The 18,770-nt window shown below is 46.3% G+C and overlaps 1 protein-coding gene across 1 annotated transcript in view; it reads left to right on the top strand.

The window, feature by feature from the left end:
- USP24 (ubiquitin specific peptidase 24) overlaps nt 1-18,770 on the top strand; it is a 4,679,666-nt gene that overhangs the window by 523,114 nt on the left and 4,137,782 nt on the right. The gene's annotated exons all lie outside the window — the stretch shown is intronic.

Raw genomic sequence — 18,770 nt, 5'->3', positions numbered from 1 at the left:
TCTTTCCTGACGAACCAGCTCAGACACCTGAGCCTCAAACATTCCTCTCAGGACAAATTTGACTTCCCCTTGGCCAAGTTCACTTGTTTCGGACTCTGTGACCCTCCCTGTTTGGCACCCAATTACTTCAGACTCAATTTTGTGGTCCTGGAAGTCTCTCCCCATGTTTGAGCATTTCATTTCTGAACACACTTCAGATTGAATTTTCCATTTTTCAGTGGTATTGCAGGATTTACTGGATCAGGGCGCACTATTCAACCCTCCCCAGAGGCCTAAGGGGGGTATAGGTTTTATTCCAATATATTTCTGGTCTCCAGAAAGGAGGGATCCTTGAGGCTTGTTTTAGATCTTTCTTTTTTGAATATTTTCCTCAAGGTATCCATCTTCAGGATGCTTTCCCTCTGGACTGTTTCCCCTTTTGTTTTCTCAAGCCTTCCTAGTTTCCCTGGATCTGAAGGATGTTTACCTTCATATTCCCATTTACCCTCTATTCAGGAAGTATTTATATTTCTCTGTTTCGTCCTCTCATTTTTATTTTTCTGCTTTGTACTTTGGTTTTTCCACAGCCCCAAGAATATTCACCAAGTGCCTGGCTTCAGTCATAGCTTTCTGCAGACTTCAAGGAGTGCAAATATTTCCTTATGTGGATGATCTGTTCCTTCAGACCCCATCTCCTTCCAGGCTCCTTCAGGACCTGCACTTCCCTAGGCTTCTGTTGCATAGTCTGTATTTCAATATCAGTCCTGAGAAGTCTGTTCTGTTTCCCTCTCAGGATCACATCTTCCTGGGATGCAGGATTCGAACTGTTCCAGTGCTGGCACCACTGCCTGTACAGAAGGTATGGTGTCTATCAGCCTGCTTTCCAGTCTTTGCTTCCTCTGTTTCTACTGCCTGCCAGGGATTTTCTTCAGGCTCAGGAGTTCATGGCTTAGACCATCCTTGTGCTCCCTTTTGCCAAGTTTCACAGGAGGAAGTTTCAGTGTTGGTTGCAGTCAGTGTGGCTTCAGCATTGCCACCAGCTGGGATTTCCATTTCCCTTACTTGTCTAAAATTTTAGCTTCAGTGGTGGATTTAGCACATCTCAGTCCAGGTGTCCCTTTCCAGCCTTTTGCTGCATCTCAGTAGCTCTTTACAGATGCTTTAGATCAGGGGTAGGGGGGCTGCTTTGGGCAGTATGACAGTTTAGGGTCTCTGGCCCTCCATCACTGAGTTTATCAATTCATCAAAGAGATGTTCGCCCTTTTCTTTGCTGTCCAGGCCTTCCATTCCCTTTGGTCCCCAGGCCCTTTAAGGGTCTATATAGACAACACCACAGTTATGTGGTACATCAGCAAGCAGGGGGCTCAAGGTCGTATCTTTGCAGAGTAGCCCTTCAGGCCTGGGATCTGGCTATCCAAATGCAGGATGTGATGTTGTCCTATCTTGCCTTCATTTGTACTAGGTTGGGTTCGGATCTGATCCTCTGATCCGTCTCAGCCTTATTTACAAGCTGGAGGCTCTCTGCCAGCTTGCGACTAAATCCCTATAATGGCATGCACCAGGACCATTCCCAGATTTCGTTTGCTGCTAAACTAAGTATAACCATTTTTTGATGTATTTTTTTTTGCTTTAACTCTCACAGTTATTGTTAAATATCTAGATTTTTACTTAATTTAGCTGAGTGCCGCCTTATTACTGGATTTTTCTGAGTTGAGCTGTTTATTGCTGACCTTTGGCCATAGTCTATTCGCTAGGCCTTGTATCCCTTCCCGGCTAATATTTTTGGATTTACCTTGTACTGTGATAGTAATTTAAACAAACTATCAAGCAGCCCGTTTTAGTTGGAGGGCGTTATCCCCTTGTCCTTGTTCCTGTTCTTCTTTCACAGTTTAATTAGTGTAGTGTTGTTATACAGTCCATTTAAATTAGAGAACTAAGTGTTTCTTCCCTTTGTGTGTTCTGTGTTAAGGCCTGTTTAAGTTAGAGGGCTTTGTTTTTTCCCCATGTATGTATTCTATTTTCTATCAGCTTGACCCATTTAAGTTAGAGGGTTAAAAAAAAAAACTCCCTTGTTGTTTGTTTGAGAATGATCTTGTTCTTGACAATGTCAGGCAAGGAGTCTAGGCCAATGGGTTTCAAGAATTGCGAAAAATGTAACAAAAAAAATGCCCCTTAGCGATAAACACACCCTTTGTGTTTGTCTCTGGGCTCTCCATCTCCAGGAGTCGTACTCATGCCTTTAATCATAGAGTCCTCCTGGAGAGAAAGAATAAACTGATTTTAAAAGGTCTTCTCAAAACCCGCTTCTCAGAGATACCCTCCAAATTCAGACAAATCTCCTTCTGCCAAATCGGACAAGTCAGGAAAGTCTGTTAAAAGTTCTTCCCTGTTTTCTTCTTTGGATCCAGCCAATAAAATACCAAGACTGTCCTCTTCAGATCCGAAAGATACCGTATCAGACAAAGTCCCATCGGCTCCGACCCCTTTTTGCTCGGTGCTAGTGGAGGTCGAAATAAGGAGCCGGTCCTTGACCATGGAGCCGGTATCTCCTATTTTGAGGTCTCTCATACTGCAAAAAAACAAAATCTCCTACCCAGTTTGACCAATTTTCGGGAGGCTTTCCAATGACGACGTGGATTGGGTGGTACCGAGATTGTTGGGACACTGGCACTGGCCAAATTACTGTTAGATCTGATCCCTAGGGCTTCGGATCCTACAACATCCACCTCCTCTGCTCCATGTCCTCCTTTGATCCAGCCCCTGGCTTTGGAGTCAGAAGATCCGGAGTTGGTATTAGTGGAACTTTCTGATCCGAGACCCACCTCGGTTTCTACGGATCCAACCATGGCTCAGACAGCCTCGGCTCCATCAGAGCTAGAGGAGTTGAGAAGCCGACGCTCTCCAGTCTGGTCCGTGGGGGATGAGTTGGATCGGACAGCTGTCTGATCCGACTATGCTTCTCTGAGCTTAAGCTCGGTTGAGTTTAGCTCCTGTGTCTATCTCAGGTTATTGGTCTTGGTTCTGGGGGGTCCATCAGCTTCTAAAGATCCAGGAATATCCTTGGATCAGGGACGGGGAGCTTTCGAGGTCATGAGGAGGGTTCTGTCTCCACAGACAAGTCTGCAATCTCCTCCAGAGATTCCTCCCACCAGAGCGCCCGGTGCCTGCCTCCTTACCTCCGCATCCACAGGGACACAGAGACCCTAGGCCTCAGGATGCTCTGCAGGGCACCCCTCATTGTTCTGAATTCTCCCCAGAGTACCCTTCTGAGGAGGTCCCTCAGAAGAGACTGTGCAAGAGGAAGCACTTAGACTCCCCAGAGGAGTCTGCCACCTCAGATACGAACCTCGATGATGCTGAAGGGTCCCCACAGTCGCCTCCTGATGGTCTGCTTTGGAGAAATCCTGGAAATAAACAGAGGGGTGGCTGGAAGTCCTCTGTCCCTTCTGTAGAGGAGTCCGTATACCTGAAGGCTTTTGGGTCTCACCCTTCCACATCTTGTGTGTCTCCACCTTTTGACGAACTTCTAGACGTGGTTTCTTGGATGGCATGGGAATCCCCAGATTCAGTGGAAACTATTCCTAGGAGGCCAAACAAGTTCATCATGTACCTGTCTGACAATACCTTCTTAACTAAAGGAGTCCCAGTTGATGCCATGGTCATGGCAGCGGCCACTAAAAAGGAACTCTCGAAGACATCATCTTCTGTCCATCCTCCGAACAGAGAGTCCAGGACTATGGACGGGTATGGAAAGTGCATCATCTCCTCAGTGGCTTTTTCTATCAGATCGCTGAATTATCTTAACATTTCACAACACTGCAGAGGGATCTCCTGAAGGAGCTAGGAGATGCCCTCCAAGATTCAGTGGCTGAAGGTGTTACTGGCAAGGTATCCTCTCAGCAGCTGATAGAGCGAGTAGAGCAGCGGGTCCTGGAATTTCCCTAAGGAGGCATTCTTGGATGCGCTTATGTGACGTTGCTGAACCCTTTAAGTCTTCCTTTGTAAACTCCTCATTTCACAGCTCATCTTTGTTTGCACCTAAGGTAAAGGACACACTCACCAGGTGTGAACAAGAGGGAAAGACTGTCTACTGTAAGAGTCCGATTTTCCATGCTTACTAGACCTTACCCCAAAGGTCAGAGAGGCAGTGGTAAAATGTGGTTCCGAAAATCACAAATCTTTTCAGGACACAAGTGGTGAACCTTCCCCTCAGAGGCAGAAGGGGAAGCAATAATGGAAAACACCGACCTTGTGGCAGAGGTTGTCTGCAAAATCAGGGCAACAGAGAATCTTTCTTTGGTAGGCCCTTTCAACGCTCCTGAAAGGAGGCCCGATTGTCCAGCTCTGGAGGCAGTCAGGGGTAGTTTATCCTTGTACCCAGAAGCCTGGCAACAAATAAAAGAGAAATGGGTACAAGGCATCATATCCAGAGGTTACGTCATCCCGTTCGCCCTTCTTCCCCCAAAGATAAAAAAAAAAAAAAACCTTCTAGATGTTCCACCCAGTCAAAAGGAACCGGCAACTCTAGAAATTCAAATGTTGCTAGACAAGAGTCATCCAAAAGGTCCTCGCAGACAAAGGAGGATTCGGAACTTATTCAAGATTCTTTTTAGTTCCAAAAAAACAGGGGACTGGAGACCAACTCTGTATCTCAGCTTTCTAAACAAATTAGTAATGAAGAGAAAGTCCCGGATGATGACACTACAGTCTTTAATCCCTTTTTTGGGAAAAGACAATTGGATGTGTTCGATAAATCTCCAGGATGTGTACTACCACATAAAAATGGACAGGCGATCAGGGAGACACTTGGGCTTTCGGCTGGGAGCCAGTCACTACCAGTTTCGAGCTCTGCCCTTAAGCCTCACTACCATCCCCAGAGTGTTCACTAAATGTATGGCAGTAGTAGTGGCTCACTGGAGGCGACTAGGATTCCGGATGTTTCCATATTTAGATAACTCGCTCTTAACCTCCATGACCAGGCATCTGCTAATCAAAACCAGAAATAAAACCTTGTAACTCTGCTCCCGCCTGGGGATTACGATAAACTGTGAAAAATCCTCCTTAGAGCCTTCTCAGCATGTGATATTTATAGGAGCAGAATTGGACTCCACACAAATGGTGGTGAGACTTCCACCAGAAGGAATACAATCCCTAAGGCACCACGCGATACATCTAAGAAGAAAAAAAACCCAAGGAAAGATGGTTCTGAAATCTCTAGGAGTCATGGCAGCAGCGATAGTTTTGGTTCCCCTCGCACGTCTACACATGAGGATTCTTTAGTGGTTGCTGTTCACTCAGTGGTCAATGCAAGAACTACCAGTGTCCCTCAAAATATTCGTAACAGAAACTTGCAAGAAGGATCTTCGTTGGTGGCTACACTCCTCTCAAGTAACTCTAGGCCGACCATTTGTCTTTCCACATCCGGTGACACAGTGACCACAGACACCTCTCAGATAGGATGGGGGGCAATTATCTGGGAAAGACTGTCCAAGACACCTGGCAGGATCATGAGGCCCATTTTGCACATCAACATCCTAGAGATGAGAGTAGTACTTTTAGCATTGCAAACACTTCAGGACTCTGTCACCTTAAGAACCATTGCAATCCAGACAGACATGTCAGTTGTATATAAACAAACAGATCTTACTCCCTTTGTCGAGAGGCCCTGAGATTATGGCAATGGGCAACCTCTTCCCACTATTTTCTGATAGCACAGCACATCCTGGGGAAATCCAACATGATAGTGGACAAGCTGAGCAAAGCAATTTTGATGCCTCACTAGTGGTCTCTGAAACAGGAAGTAGCGGAAGAAATTTTCCAAAAATGGGGCCAGCCTTGCTGCGACCTCTTTGCAACATCTGTGAATGCCAAATGCAGCAGGTACTTCCCCTCACCCCCTTCCGGGGGAGTCATCAAGGGATGCAAACATTCATGATTGGTCCCTGGGTGGTCTCTACACTGTTCCTCCCTTTCCTCTAATTTCCAAAGTCCTTCAGAAAGCCAATTCAATGGGAAGTCATTTGATACTCATTCCTCCATGCTGGCCTCTGCAAATCTGGTTCCCCTTCCTGTGGCCTCATCTTCAGGAAGAGCCTTGGATTCTGGACCCAGTTCCAGACCTCCTGACTCGTTCATCATGGACTATACACCCATCACTTCAAACCCTCAAACTGACAGCATGGCTGCCAACCCTTTCCTGTCACGTTAAACACATCCTTATCTCTTCCCATAAGGCATCAATAAGGAAGATTTATAAGAGCAAATGGAAGAGATTCTACCTGTGGGCTAACAATAGCCATGACTATCCTTTTTCGGCTCCTGTTGCCTTCATCCTTGACTTCTTAGCAAAGCTTTTTAATGACTGTGCTGCTGCAGACACTATTAGTGATCATCTAGCAGCGATCTCCAGTTTTCATGTGGGAGAGACTGGCTGCAACATAATGTTTCGTAAACTGTGTAAGGCCTTCCTCAAAAGTACTGTGTTAAGACCACCTATCGGAGACCCTTCAGCGCCATGGGACCTAAAGTTCGTTCTATCCCACATAATTTTTCCTCCTTTTGAACCAGCATCGTCTTGCAAGTTAAAGTTCTTGACTTGGAAAACTTTTTTTCTTGGTTGCAATCACGTCTGCCAAAAGGGTGTGAGAATTGCAAACATTGTCCGTAAAGCCCCCATATTTGCTTTTCCCTAAAGACAAGGTGTCCTTACGAACAAATCCCTCCTTCTTACCTAAAGTGATGTCGGAGACAAATTTAAACCAAAGTATAGAATTACCAGTCTTCTTCCCAAAATTTGAAAAGACAGAGTACGTGTTGCATCAATGTGACGTACATAGACAACTATGTTTTTACTTGCATAGGACAGGAGAATTCTGAAAATCTGATCAGTTGTTTGTTTCCTTTTCAGATTCCAAAAAAGGATCCCCTGTCTCTAAAGTTGCACTTTCCAAATGACTGTCAGACTGCATAACTTTTACGTACAAGTCTCAAAATAAAGAACTTCCAAAAAAAGTTAAGGCCCATTCCACAAGAGCCATTGCAACTTCTTCAGCTTTTTTGGCCAAACTAACAATTGACACCATTTGTGCGACAGCAACATGGGCTAAACCACATACCTTTATCACTCATTACAAAGTTGATTTGGCCTCCAGGAATAGAGCCTCCTTTGGATCCATGGTTCTGAGGAATATTCTCCCGTGAGCCACCCAGGATTCATTGTGCTAGGGACGCTGTCCCAACCTAGTAAGAATGAAGGTGAGAGAGGACAGCAACACACAAAGCAGTTATGTACTTAGCATAATGTTCCATGCGTGTGTTGTACATTTACGCCTTCATTCTTGCATCCCACCCTCCTTTTCCCCCTTCTCTCTTCCTATTCCTAGAAGACCTGGTCTCTACAAATTGGATTACCATGTCGTCTTTCCTTCTTCAGCAGCCTCTGCCTCCTTTCAAGTACATATAATGTTACATTTAGGGCAAACAAGATCTGGGGATGGTCCTGGTGCATGCTGGGATAGGGATTTAGCCACAAGCTGGCAGAGAGTCTCGAGCTTGTAAATAAGGCCAAGACTGATGTGAGGATCAGATCCGAACCCAACCTAGTAAGAATGAAGGCAGAGATGGACAACACACATGGAACATTATGGTAAGTACATAACTTTGTTCTCAGTATGCAGTTTACATTCCTTCAGGACAGAATCTGGTGGCAGTCTGTCTGAGCAGTCCAGGGCACACCCTTATGATTGGATGCTTCACAGATCGATGTTTCTGGGCATAGTTCATTTGTGGGGCATTCCTGAAGTGAATCTATTTGCCTCCATTCTGAACAGACAGCTTCCTTTCTCCTGTTCTAGAACACCAAATCCTTTAGCTTGTAGGGTAGATGCTGTGTTTTTCGTGGAAGGTGACTATCCTTTATGCTTTCCCTCCTCTTCTTCCCAGGGTCCTGCACCATTTCCAACAGGACTCTTCAAAAATCTTTTGTGACTCCCTTTTGGCCCAGACAGCACTGGCTGTCCCCCCCCCCTCCTTTTTCATTTTGCTAGGGGCAATCCTTATAGTTTCCTCACCAGATGGATCTTCTCACATAAGGTAAGGAGTTTTTCCTTCACCCTCCTCTCTCCACTTTTCAACTGACACTTTGGCTGATGGGGTTTTAATCCCCTTTTGACACCATTTCCCTGAGGACATGCTTAAGGTTCTGCAGGAGGCCAGGAAACCAAATACCATAAAATCGTAAAACCCAAAAGGAAGAGAGTTTCTGTTTGGTGTCTCAAGGTTCACCAGGATCCCTTTTCTGTGGTGGGTCCTGTAGGCCCTTTCTTGAGTGGGCTGCTCCATGCCGTCTTAGCATATTCTTTTGTCAAAGCTCATTTGTTAGCAATCTCTGCTTGTTTGCTTGTGAACCCTCTATTGGCCTCTGTTTTTGAGGTTAAACAGTTCCTGAAGGCATTAATCAGAATATCCAGCTTCCTTCCTTTTTTCCTCCTTTGCATTCTGCTAGTGAGAAGCTTCAACACATTCTGGATTTTCATAGATGGCTTGGGTATTTTTTGGACAAGTCAGAGGCTAAATATAAATCTGAACAACAATTTGTTTCTTTTCATGCTAGAACATTGGATTTAGCAGTTTCTCAGCAAACCATCTGCTGGATTTAAAGTCATTTTTTTCTATCCCCTTTATGGGAAGCTGCTTTATGCTGTTGTTTGGGCACATTCTACCAGGACAGTGGCCTCCTCTAGGGGTTTCTTCAAGGTTGTGGACACCAGTTCTATCCTTGAAGCTGCCACTTGGTCTGCTGTGCACACCTTCACCACACATTATAAGTTGGATATCATTTTCAGAGCCAGGGTGGGTTTTGCCAAGGCTGTTCTTTGATTGTGGAGGGCTCTTGTTTGCCTTCCTTTCCTTACAGTAGCTTTTGTACTCTTACATAGGTTATGAATACTGCAGCAATGATATGGAAGGACATAATACAATAATACAATTGTGTAAAATCTTACCATAACAGTAGATGTCCTTCCCTTCACTGTTGCAGTATTCAGTCCCTCCCTCGTGCCCTTTTTTTTTTTCTTTTAGGATCATCTGCCTGGCTGAGGAGTCTGATGTTTTCCTTAGCTGTCTCCTTTTTCCATAGATGTACATGTTCCCCTTTCTCCTGGGGTAGCTCTGGTTCTCCTTGGGCTCTTCAGTTCCGAATTTTGAAGATCCATATGTCACATCACTTTTTATGCTCTGCTGACATGAGAAATAGACTTTGGTATACTGGCCGGATGTGGGGCTAGCCTTGTCAGGTGATCCCATAGGTTATGATTACTGCAGCAGTGAAGGGAAGACATCTACTGTCATTTAAATTTTATACAAACGTACTTTAATCCTACTCCTGCTAAACATTTAGATCCATTTTTTTCTATTTAACATGTGGGTTGTCTGATCCAGTCTGATCTAACCTTGTCGCCTTGTATCTGAGTATTGGATCAGAGAGCTGTGACTCTTCCCCTTTCCAAAATTCCTCTCTCCTGCCTGAATTATCTCAGATTTTGTTTGCTGCCTGCCTAACAAGATGTGTTGACAGAGAGCTCCATTTCATTTCACAGTAAATGAAGCTTTTGAGCCTCCCTATTTTAGATATTTAGGCTTAATAGAATGTAATAGTATTAGTTTTTGACATAGTTAATTGCTTAGTGTGTATTTTCCTAGTATTTTATTTGTTGCTATATGTTATCTTGGGTTTAGTTTTTAGGTAATTAAGGGTGTATAGCTTTAGTTTAAAAGTAGTTGAAATAGTTTCTGACAACTTCAAGAAGTGTTCCTCCTGCGGGCATGAAGTCCCTCCTCAAGACCCACATTTGATTTGTGATGTTATGTAGTCCTGTCTCGCCTACATTCTTACCCGTGAGTTTGGAGCCGAATATCTGCTCCGACTCTGCCAATTTTACTAGCTCGAAGTCTTTCATTGGTTGGGCTAAGCAGGTATCCCATGGTGCACTGCTCCATATCCCCAGATCTCGTTTGCCACTCGTGTAGCTCGGACGTGGTCTCGCTTGGCTGTGGCTAAGTACCCTCTTTTTCTTAAGAAAAGTTTTGATTCGTATCAAAAGTTATTTTCATAGCTATTGGTCTAAGATTGTCTAAGTTTTGTTGAGGTTATGATCATGTGATTGTTGTGTGGTATCCCACTGACTGTTCCCCCGGGCTAGGCCCATTTCAGTTAGAGGGCCTAGTTCTCATATTGCCGCCTTTGTGAGTACGGTCTAGACCGTTTACGTTAGAGGTTTGGGCTATTCCCTTTCCTTGTGGGTTTTCAATCCCTTGTTGAGTTTGTATTTGTTTTTTAGTGTGTTTGGTCACTGTTTAGTGTTGGTCTCTGTTTAGTGCTCGTTCCCGCTTTTTGTAGTGTGAGCGCCTGTGTGTTCTTCTCAGACTTGGTTTATGCCTTTTGGCGTAGTAGTGAAGATGTCTAAAGATCCCAAGGAGCACAAACCTTCGGGTTTCAAAAAGTGCTCTAAATGTGGCTACAAAATGTCCATTACCGACGGGCATTCCATTTGTGTCTATTGCCTGGGAGCCGTCCATCTACAGGAATCCTGCAGTTTTTGTCATGCGTTCAGTCCTAGAGTTCCCCAAGAGAGAAAGAATAAGCTAATCTTAAAGGGACTCTTGAAACCCTCCTTTGAAGAGGGTATGGATTCATCTTCCAGTGGAAAATCAAAATCTGACAAGTCAAAAGAGAGATCTCTGGCTCAGTCAGCTTCATCGGAGCCTCCGGAGAAAATCTCAAAAACTGCATCAACCCCCTCGGCTCCACTGTCCTCGGGGCCGCAGGAAGTGTCTGTATTGACGGAACCGACGTCGGCTCCAATTTTATTGGAACCTCTTAGGAGCCGATCGCCCAGTCTCAAACCAGTTTTTCCTGAGAGGAGATCCCATTCTCCCTCCCTGTCTTCCAAATCCTCCAGGACCCTTTCGGATGTGGATGTTGATAGGGTGGTTCAAAAGCTCCATAAGTCACCGGTTTTGGCAAAATTGTTTTTGGCTCCGGCCCAGTCGGCTCTGGAGCCCGTCCCGACCCCGTCTTCGATCATTCCTCCTCCAAGCGCATCTCTGTCTTCAGAGCCAGAATGTTCCGCGCCGTGTGATGTTCTTAGGCCAGCTCCGATGCCCCCTTTGGCTTCCATCGGCACCGGCATCTGCTCCGACCCAGTCGGCTCAGTCCTTTGGGTTCGGGACTCGGGATTCTTCGGTCGGGCCCGAGGGGGACTTTTCGGGGCTTATTTCGGTCCCGAGTCTCCCTCTCGGTGCCTCGGCTTGGGGAACTCCGACCCCCGTCATGGCCTCGGAGGCTGGTTGCTGCTCTGATTCCGGGGGACCGGCATTCGAGGCTATGCGGATCACGCTGGCCAGATCGTCAGCTACATCAGGCGGTTCAGTCACTCTGTCCCCCACCACTCCGGTGAGAGCTTCTGATCACCACCCATCCATGGACAGCAGAGCACCAGGGCCTAGGGATACCCCCATGAGTGGTCCCCAAATTTCTGAGGGTCCCTCAGAGTTCGTGCCTGAGGAGCCCCCCAGAAAGAAAATGTGCAAGAGGAAGCATATAGACTCCCAGGATGAGTCTCTCACCTCTGATACTGACCTCGTGGAATCGGAGGGTTCCCCCAAGTCATCCTCTGATGATGTTTCCATCTCTGATATCCTGGAGATACTGAAACAGAGAGGTGACTGGCCATCCAAAGCCCCTTCCGAGGAGGAGTCAGTATTCCTTAAGGCTTTTGGTGCTCAGTCCTCTGCCTCCTGGGTGTCTCCACCCTTTGAACTCCTTGATCTGATTTGAAGAGTGTGGGAAAACCCTGATTCTGTGGAGCCCGTGCCCCAGCGTCCCAACAAGTTTCTTTCCGCCCTCCCCCCCAAGGCAAAGAGTTTCTGTCTAAAGGAGTCCCAGTAGATGCCATGGTGGTGGCGGCAGCCACTCAGAAGGAAGTAGCAGAGTCTTCTTCATCCGTCCATCCTCCTAACAAGGAGTCTAGGACCATGGATCGGTATGGGAAGCGTACCCTCTTGTCAGCAACCTTTACCTTACAGTCTCTGAATTACCTGTCTCACTTCACTCGGCTCCAGAAAGATCTCCTCAAGGAGTTAGGAGATACTCTTGCGGGTAACGTCCCTGAGGCGGTGGCTCAGACAGTTAACGCCCAGGTCTCTACCCTCAACTCCATTGTTAACTCATCCATGCGGCTCATTTCGTATGCAGCCGAGGGAGCGAGTAGGGCAGCAAGCTCAGGGGTCGCCCTTATTAGGCAAGCCTGGGTGCGCCTGTGTCACTTTGCGGAGGCCTTCAAGTCTTCCTTCACTGACACCCCCTTTGATGGTTCTTCTTTGTTTGGGACCAAAGTGAAAGACACCCTCACCAGGTGCGGGCAAGAGGGAAAGACCCTGTCTGCCGTAGGGGTCTGTTTTTCCATTCCTTCTAGGCCTTATCCCAAGGCCCAGCGGGGGGGGGGGGATGTGGTTCAAGAAATCAGAGGTTTTTTCCTGCCGCATAAGGTGAACCCCCCTCCAGAGGCAGGGGAGGGGGAGGTTATTCAGGGAGACGTCGCCCCAGAGGCAGAGGGGGCCCCCACAATTCGGGAGCCCGCGATTCCTTTCATGGCTCTCCATACTCTCGTTCCTGAGGGAGTGCCCGGCTGTGCTTATCCGGAGCCAGTCGGGGGTCAAATTTCATTATATCCGGAAGTCTGGGAAAGCATTACACAGGACCGATGGTATTACGGATAATTTCCAGAGGTTATCTCATTCCATTTACATCAGACCCCCCCATCAGTCAGAAAAATCCCGGACGTTCCACCCAGTCAAAGGGATCAAGCAGCCTCAGAGGTCTCAAAACTGCTAGAAAAAGGACCATCCAGCGTGTCCCCTCAGACCAAATCGGATTAGGGACTTACTCAAGATTCTTTTTGGTGCCGAAAAGAACAGGGGACCTGAGACCCATATTAGATCTCAGCCAACTGAACAACTATGTACAGAAGTCCAAGTTCCGTATGGTCACACTACAATCGATTCTCCCATTGTTGGGAGAGGAGGTATGGATGTGTTCTATCGACCTCAAGGATGCTTACTACCATGTGAAAATGGACAGGGCATCCAGAAGTCACCTACGCTTCGGGCTGGGAGCCAGTCATTTCCTGTTTCGAGCTCTGCCCTTTGGTCTCACCACAGCCCCCAGGTTGTTCACCAAGTGTATGGCGGTAGTGACGGCTCACTTGAGACGTCAGGGATTCCAAGTGATGTTCATCGTGCATACAGCTGCAGTCATAACAGATGGGTTCCCCTGCCGTCAGGCGGGTCCTCGGTCGGCTGAATTCCAAAGTCTAGGTCCGGCGTCGGTTGTCGTCGCTTCTTCCCTGACGTCAGAGCGACAGGGGTATAAAGGAACCAGACGATGCCATTTTCTTCAGTCCTTCTTGCCGCGTGGTGCCCGAAGCAGAAGCAGTTCGCAAGTGCCAGTCGGCCAGCTCCTGAGATTACTAAAATTTGGAAACCGAAGTCTTCTTAAAAGCCAAGTACCCTGTTGGGGAAACTTTTCTTGCCTCAGACCGATGTCAGACAAAGTTAATAATTGTATTTCTTGTGGGAAGCAAATACCGCATAAGGATTTCCATTCCCTCTGTATACCTTGTTTAGGCCCAGACCACGACGTCTCGGTCTGTCGCTTTTGTGCTACATTCAACAAACGCACTATTAAGCGTCGGGCGGAGTTCGCCCAGCATTATTTTGGGAAAGCATTTAACTATACTATGTCGGATACTCCGACTCCGGTTTTGTCTAAAAAACGCAAAGACAAGGACCGACACACGAGGTCCACGGCCTCTACCGACACCACGCCAAAGCCGACTACACGTGGTCCGGTTCTCAGCGAGGCGCCTACGCAGCCCCTGACTACCGACGACACTTCTTTGACAGTGTCTCCTGTGCCCGAGGTCGCAGGCTCCTTGGCCCACACCCCGACTACAGATACCAAAGCCACTCTTGGCATTGAATCTCAGAATGTGGACAGGTCCACCTCCACTCAAGGTGTCTTCAGACCTTCCTCTTCTTTCTCCATCAAGGCTTTCACAAAGTCTAAAGCAACCATGCACTCTGAGACCAGCTACACAGGGCCCATCTCCAGGCCCCATGCCTAAGAAACAGATGCTTAAAATGGCTGAGGATTTAATTACTCTTATCAGAGGTTCTCAGCCCCCACCGGACAAAAGGCCCAGAGTGGAGGAAGATTCCCCCTCCTCTGATCAGGGCTCCATTATTTCAGAGCATTCTGATGATCAGGAACATTCTTACTCCCTTTTTGAAGACTCTGATGCGGAGGAGTCCATCCCTTCTGTCTCCCCCCCAGAGGATTATTCATTTGGGGAAACTTTGCATACCTTAAGGGAACACTTCCACTGGGAAGGTCAAGATTATTCAGATTCCAAGAAAAGGCTCAGGGAATTTCTCTTGCTACCTCAGCACAGTCCTCTGGCTATACCTCCTGTCTTGGACATCCTAGATGATGTTTACTCGGAGGCTTGCCTTAACCCAGACTTTCTACCTCCAGCTCCAGTTAAGCCTGACAGGTACTACAGGGTTCCTGACTCGCACCAATTTCTATACAAAAGCCATGCTGCTGACCCAGAAACCATCTCACAGGGCCCCAAGGGAGTTAAGGCCTCCATTGCTAAAAATCCATTACCTTCCGAGAGAGACTCCAGATCCTTAGAAAGGTGGGGAAAAAAGGTATATACCTCTGCTACCTTATCCATGAGGGCCTTAAACTGTCAGTTTCATATGCTAAAATACCAACAGTGTTATAGAGGATTAGAGAGGAAGGAACTGTTCAACGAAATAAATTTTATTGGAAGGTAGAGCTGGGACTCACTGATAGTCTTTGTTGTTTATATACCAACAGTTTTTGTTATCACAATTGAAAAGTAAAATGTCACAACCTGAACAACCAGACTTGAAGGAGTTACAGGATTTGATGCATAGTGCAGAACAAGTAGGTAAGCATACTTTACAATGTGGTTTTGATGCTCTAGAGGCCTCCTGTAGAGCTGCTGTTACAGGATCAGTCATACGTAGGCATGCCTGGCTCAAGGAACAAGCCTTGCCTGATCATGTCAAAGCTAAATTACTAGACGCCCCTCTTCAAAAGGATGTACTATTTGGTGCTAATGCTGAGGAGGTGTTAAGGAAAATGGAGGAAAAGGCTAAATCAATGCAAACTGTGAAAGAATTTCTACAGGTACAACCCCACGCTTTAGTAGAAATTGGCCTTCCAAAACTGGTCCTTTCCTGCCACGGACAGACCCCAAAGAGGCAGATACAGGCACCGAGGGGCAGAGGACAATCCCAAGGATCGTTTAGAGGCAGACAATGGCAAGCTCCTACACAAAGAGGTGGTGAGGATAACTCGCAATCTTTCAGAAAGCAAACCCAATGACTTTCCCTTTGCATGCCAACCAAGTCTCAAATGGTAGCCCCTTAGGAGGAAACCTGGCATTATTTTCAAAAAATTGGCATATTGTCACAAAGGACAAATGGATCCTGGACATTATAAACGGAGGCTACAAATTCCATTTTCACACCCTTCCAAAAATGAGAGGCATGCCAAACCTGCCACACAATCAAAGGGCAGAGGCACAAAGGCAAATTACAGATCTCATAAACATGAAAGCTATTCAAGAGGTACCTACGCACGAACAAGGTCAAGGTTTTTATTCCAGGCTATTTCTGGTGCCAAGGAAGGGAAAAGATTGGAGACCTATTTTGGACCTATCCATCCTAAACACATTTCTACTCGTACCAAAATTCAAGATGCTCACTCTACAGCAACTTCTTCCCATGCTGGGCAAGGAGTCTTGGCTGGTAACATTGGACCTCAAGGAGGCATACCTGCATGTCCCAATTAGACAAAATTGCAGAAGGTACCTCAGGTTTCTTGCAGGTTCAACCCATTATCCATTCTCTGCATTGCCCTTTGGCTTATCTACTGCACCCAGAGTATTCACGAAATGCCTGGCATCAGTAATTGCCTACTGCAGACTTCAAGGGATACAAATATACCCCTATTTGGACGACTGCCTGATCCAAGCGGACAGCAAGCACATTCTTCTGAAACATCTGGTTTATGTAATAATGTTGTTGAACTCTCTGGGATACACAGTCAACAAAAAGAAATCAAGGCTAATACCCTCTTGGAAGATAATTTTCCTGGGTGCCAATTTGGACACAAACACCCAGATGGCCTACCTCACGCCAGAGAAGCAGGGGCAACTAATTCAATACTTCAGAACACTAGCAAATTGCACCAGGCTGACTGCAAGGAAAATCCTGCAGGCTCTGGAATTCATGGCATCTTGCATCTTATTTATCCCATGTGCAAAGCTGCATATGAGGAAACTACAATGGTACCTGAAAAACATATGGTCTTAACACAGCCACAGTTTGGAAACAATAATACCACTAATTCCATGTCTGCAAAAGGAATTTCTGTGGTGGGCTCAAGCATGTCAAACAAACACAGGTCTTCCATTCAGCAAGCCTCAAGCAAATCAAGTCATCACAACAGACGCCTCGGACTACACCTGGGGGGGGGGCGCACATGACAGACAGGTGCATTCAGGGCAAATGGTCCCAAAAAGAAAAGCACCTTCACATCAATCAAAAAGAAATGCTAGCAGTAATAAATGCTATTATAGCTTTCAAGGATCTTCTACAACCAGGTCAACTATTGATAAGAACGGACAACACCACAGTTGTGTGGTACATAAACAAACAGGGAGGAACACATTCTTACCCCCTATGCAGACTCGCCATGTCACCTTGGAACATGGCCATGGACTTACAAATGGAACTACAAGCACAGTACTTGCCAGGCAAGGAAAACACGCTGGCAGACAACCTAAGCAGGAATATGACAGATCCACACAAATGGAATTTGCATCCAAAAGTTTTTACAGAAATAATCCAAGCATGGGGAAGGCCAGACATATAGACTCTTTGCCTCCCACAAAAATCATCAATTGACAAAATTCTGCTCAAGGATCTTCCATCCAAAGGCCTGGAGAGTGGACGCTCTCTCTTTCAGTTGGACATCAATGACAGTTTATGCCTTCCCACCTCTTCCTCTGCTGCCCAAAGTTCTATTGAAAACCAGAGAAGACAGACCAAAGATGATTCTCATTGCTCCGGACTGGCCAAGGCAACACTGGTACCCACTCTTGAGTAGCCTGACGCATTCGCCACCATGGACCCTGCCTCTAATGCCTCTACTTCTGACTCAGCACAGCTTCAAAACTCTTCACAGCCAGCTAAAAACACTCAATCTAGCCGCATGGAAGATTCCTTAGCATCACAACAGGCCCTACTCTCCAAGGAGGTGCAGGATGTCATTTTGGAGGCCAGAAGGCCATCAACTAGAAAAGCTTATTCCGCAAAATGGAAACGTTTTTGTGTCTGGAATGAGAAAAAGGGCCAGGATCCTGGAAAACTGAATTTACCTCAAATACTACAATATTTGGCTGAACTGCTAAGCAGTGGACTTTCTTTCTCCTCCATCAAAATCCATGCCTCAGCCATTTCTGCAGAATACAACACTGATCCACCTTTATTCTCTCACCCTCTCTTAAGACAGTTCCTCAGAGGGGCTAAGAATTTAAGACCTCCAAGGAAACAACCAATACCTGCTTGGGATCTTAATTTCATTCTGGAAAAACTGACCTTGCCTCCCTTTGAGCCAGCTGCCTCATCAGATTTGCAATATTTGTCCTGGAAAACAGCTTTCCTTCTGGCTATCACCTCAGCTCGTAGAGTTTCAGAACTACAGGCTGTCATGGCTGTCCAGCCTTTTATCATCTTCCATCAGGACAGAGTTTCCTTACGAACCAACCCGTCCTTTATGCCTAAAGTGGTATCCAGGGTAGCTTTAAATCAGGCCATACATTTACCTACTTTTTATCCTAATCCTCAAAACAAAGGGGAGAGATTACTACATTCCTTGGACATCCACAGACAACTGCGTTATTATTTGGACAGAACAAAGCCTTTCAGAAAATCAAAACAGCTCTTTGTGGCCTATGCGGTAGGAGCTCAAGGAAAGCCAATTTCCAAACAGACAATCTCAAAATGGATAGCCCACTGCATACGCGTTTGCTATTCCTTTCATGGCAAAACTGTTCCTACAGGCATTAGAACTCATTCCACCAGGGCCACAGCCACCTCTGCAGCCTTCCTCAGAGGAGTTCCTACCAAGGATATTTTGGAAGCAGCCACTTGGAGTTCTGTGCATACCTTCTCCAAGCACTACAACCTACCATTATACTCCAAATCTAGAGCAGGCTTTGCCACTGCAGTCTTGCAGGGCATTTTGGCTCCTCCTAGTTCCACCTAGTGCCTACCACCCCTTTCTTAGCTTTGGGATTCTATCCATCTGTTATGACTGCAGCTGTATGCACGATGAACATAGTACAGTTTTGTACCTACCATAAATGTAGATGTTCGAGTACTAATACAGCTGCAGTCCAGTTTTCCCTCCCTCCTTCCCCTCTTGGGACAGGCCTATAGGCTAACACATCCTCATACAACCTGATTGGGGTATTCATTTATGATGTATTTGCTTGCAACTTCTGTATTTTGATTATATTGCACTGCATTATTACACAAATTTATGTATTGCCTTCCTTCTGGGGGCACCTGACATCTGGGGCAAGAAAAACTGAAGAAAATGGCGTCTGCTGGTTCCTTTATACCCCTGT

The sequence above is a fragment of the Protopterus annectens genome, chromosome 10.part0 (assembly GCF_019279795.1).
Source record: "Protopterus annectens isolate FY-2018-M chromosome 10.part0, PAN1.0, whole genome shotgun sequence".
Taxonomy (NCBI): domain Eukaryota; kingdom Metazoa; phylum Chordata; order Ceratodontiformes; family Protopteridae; genus Protopterus; species Protopterus annectens.
The sequence above is the reverse complement of the archived record's forward strand: the minus strand, read 5'-3'. Positions and strand labels throughout refer to the sequence as shown.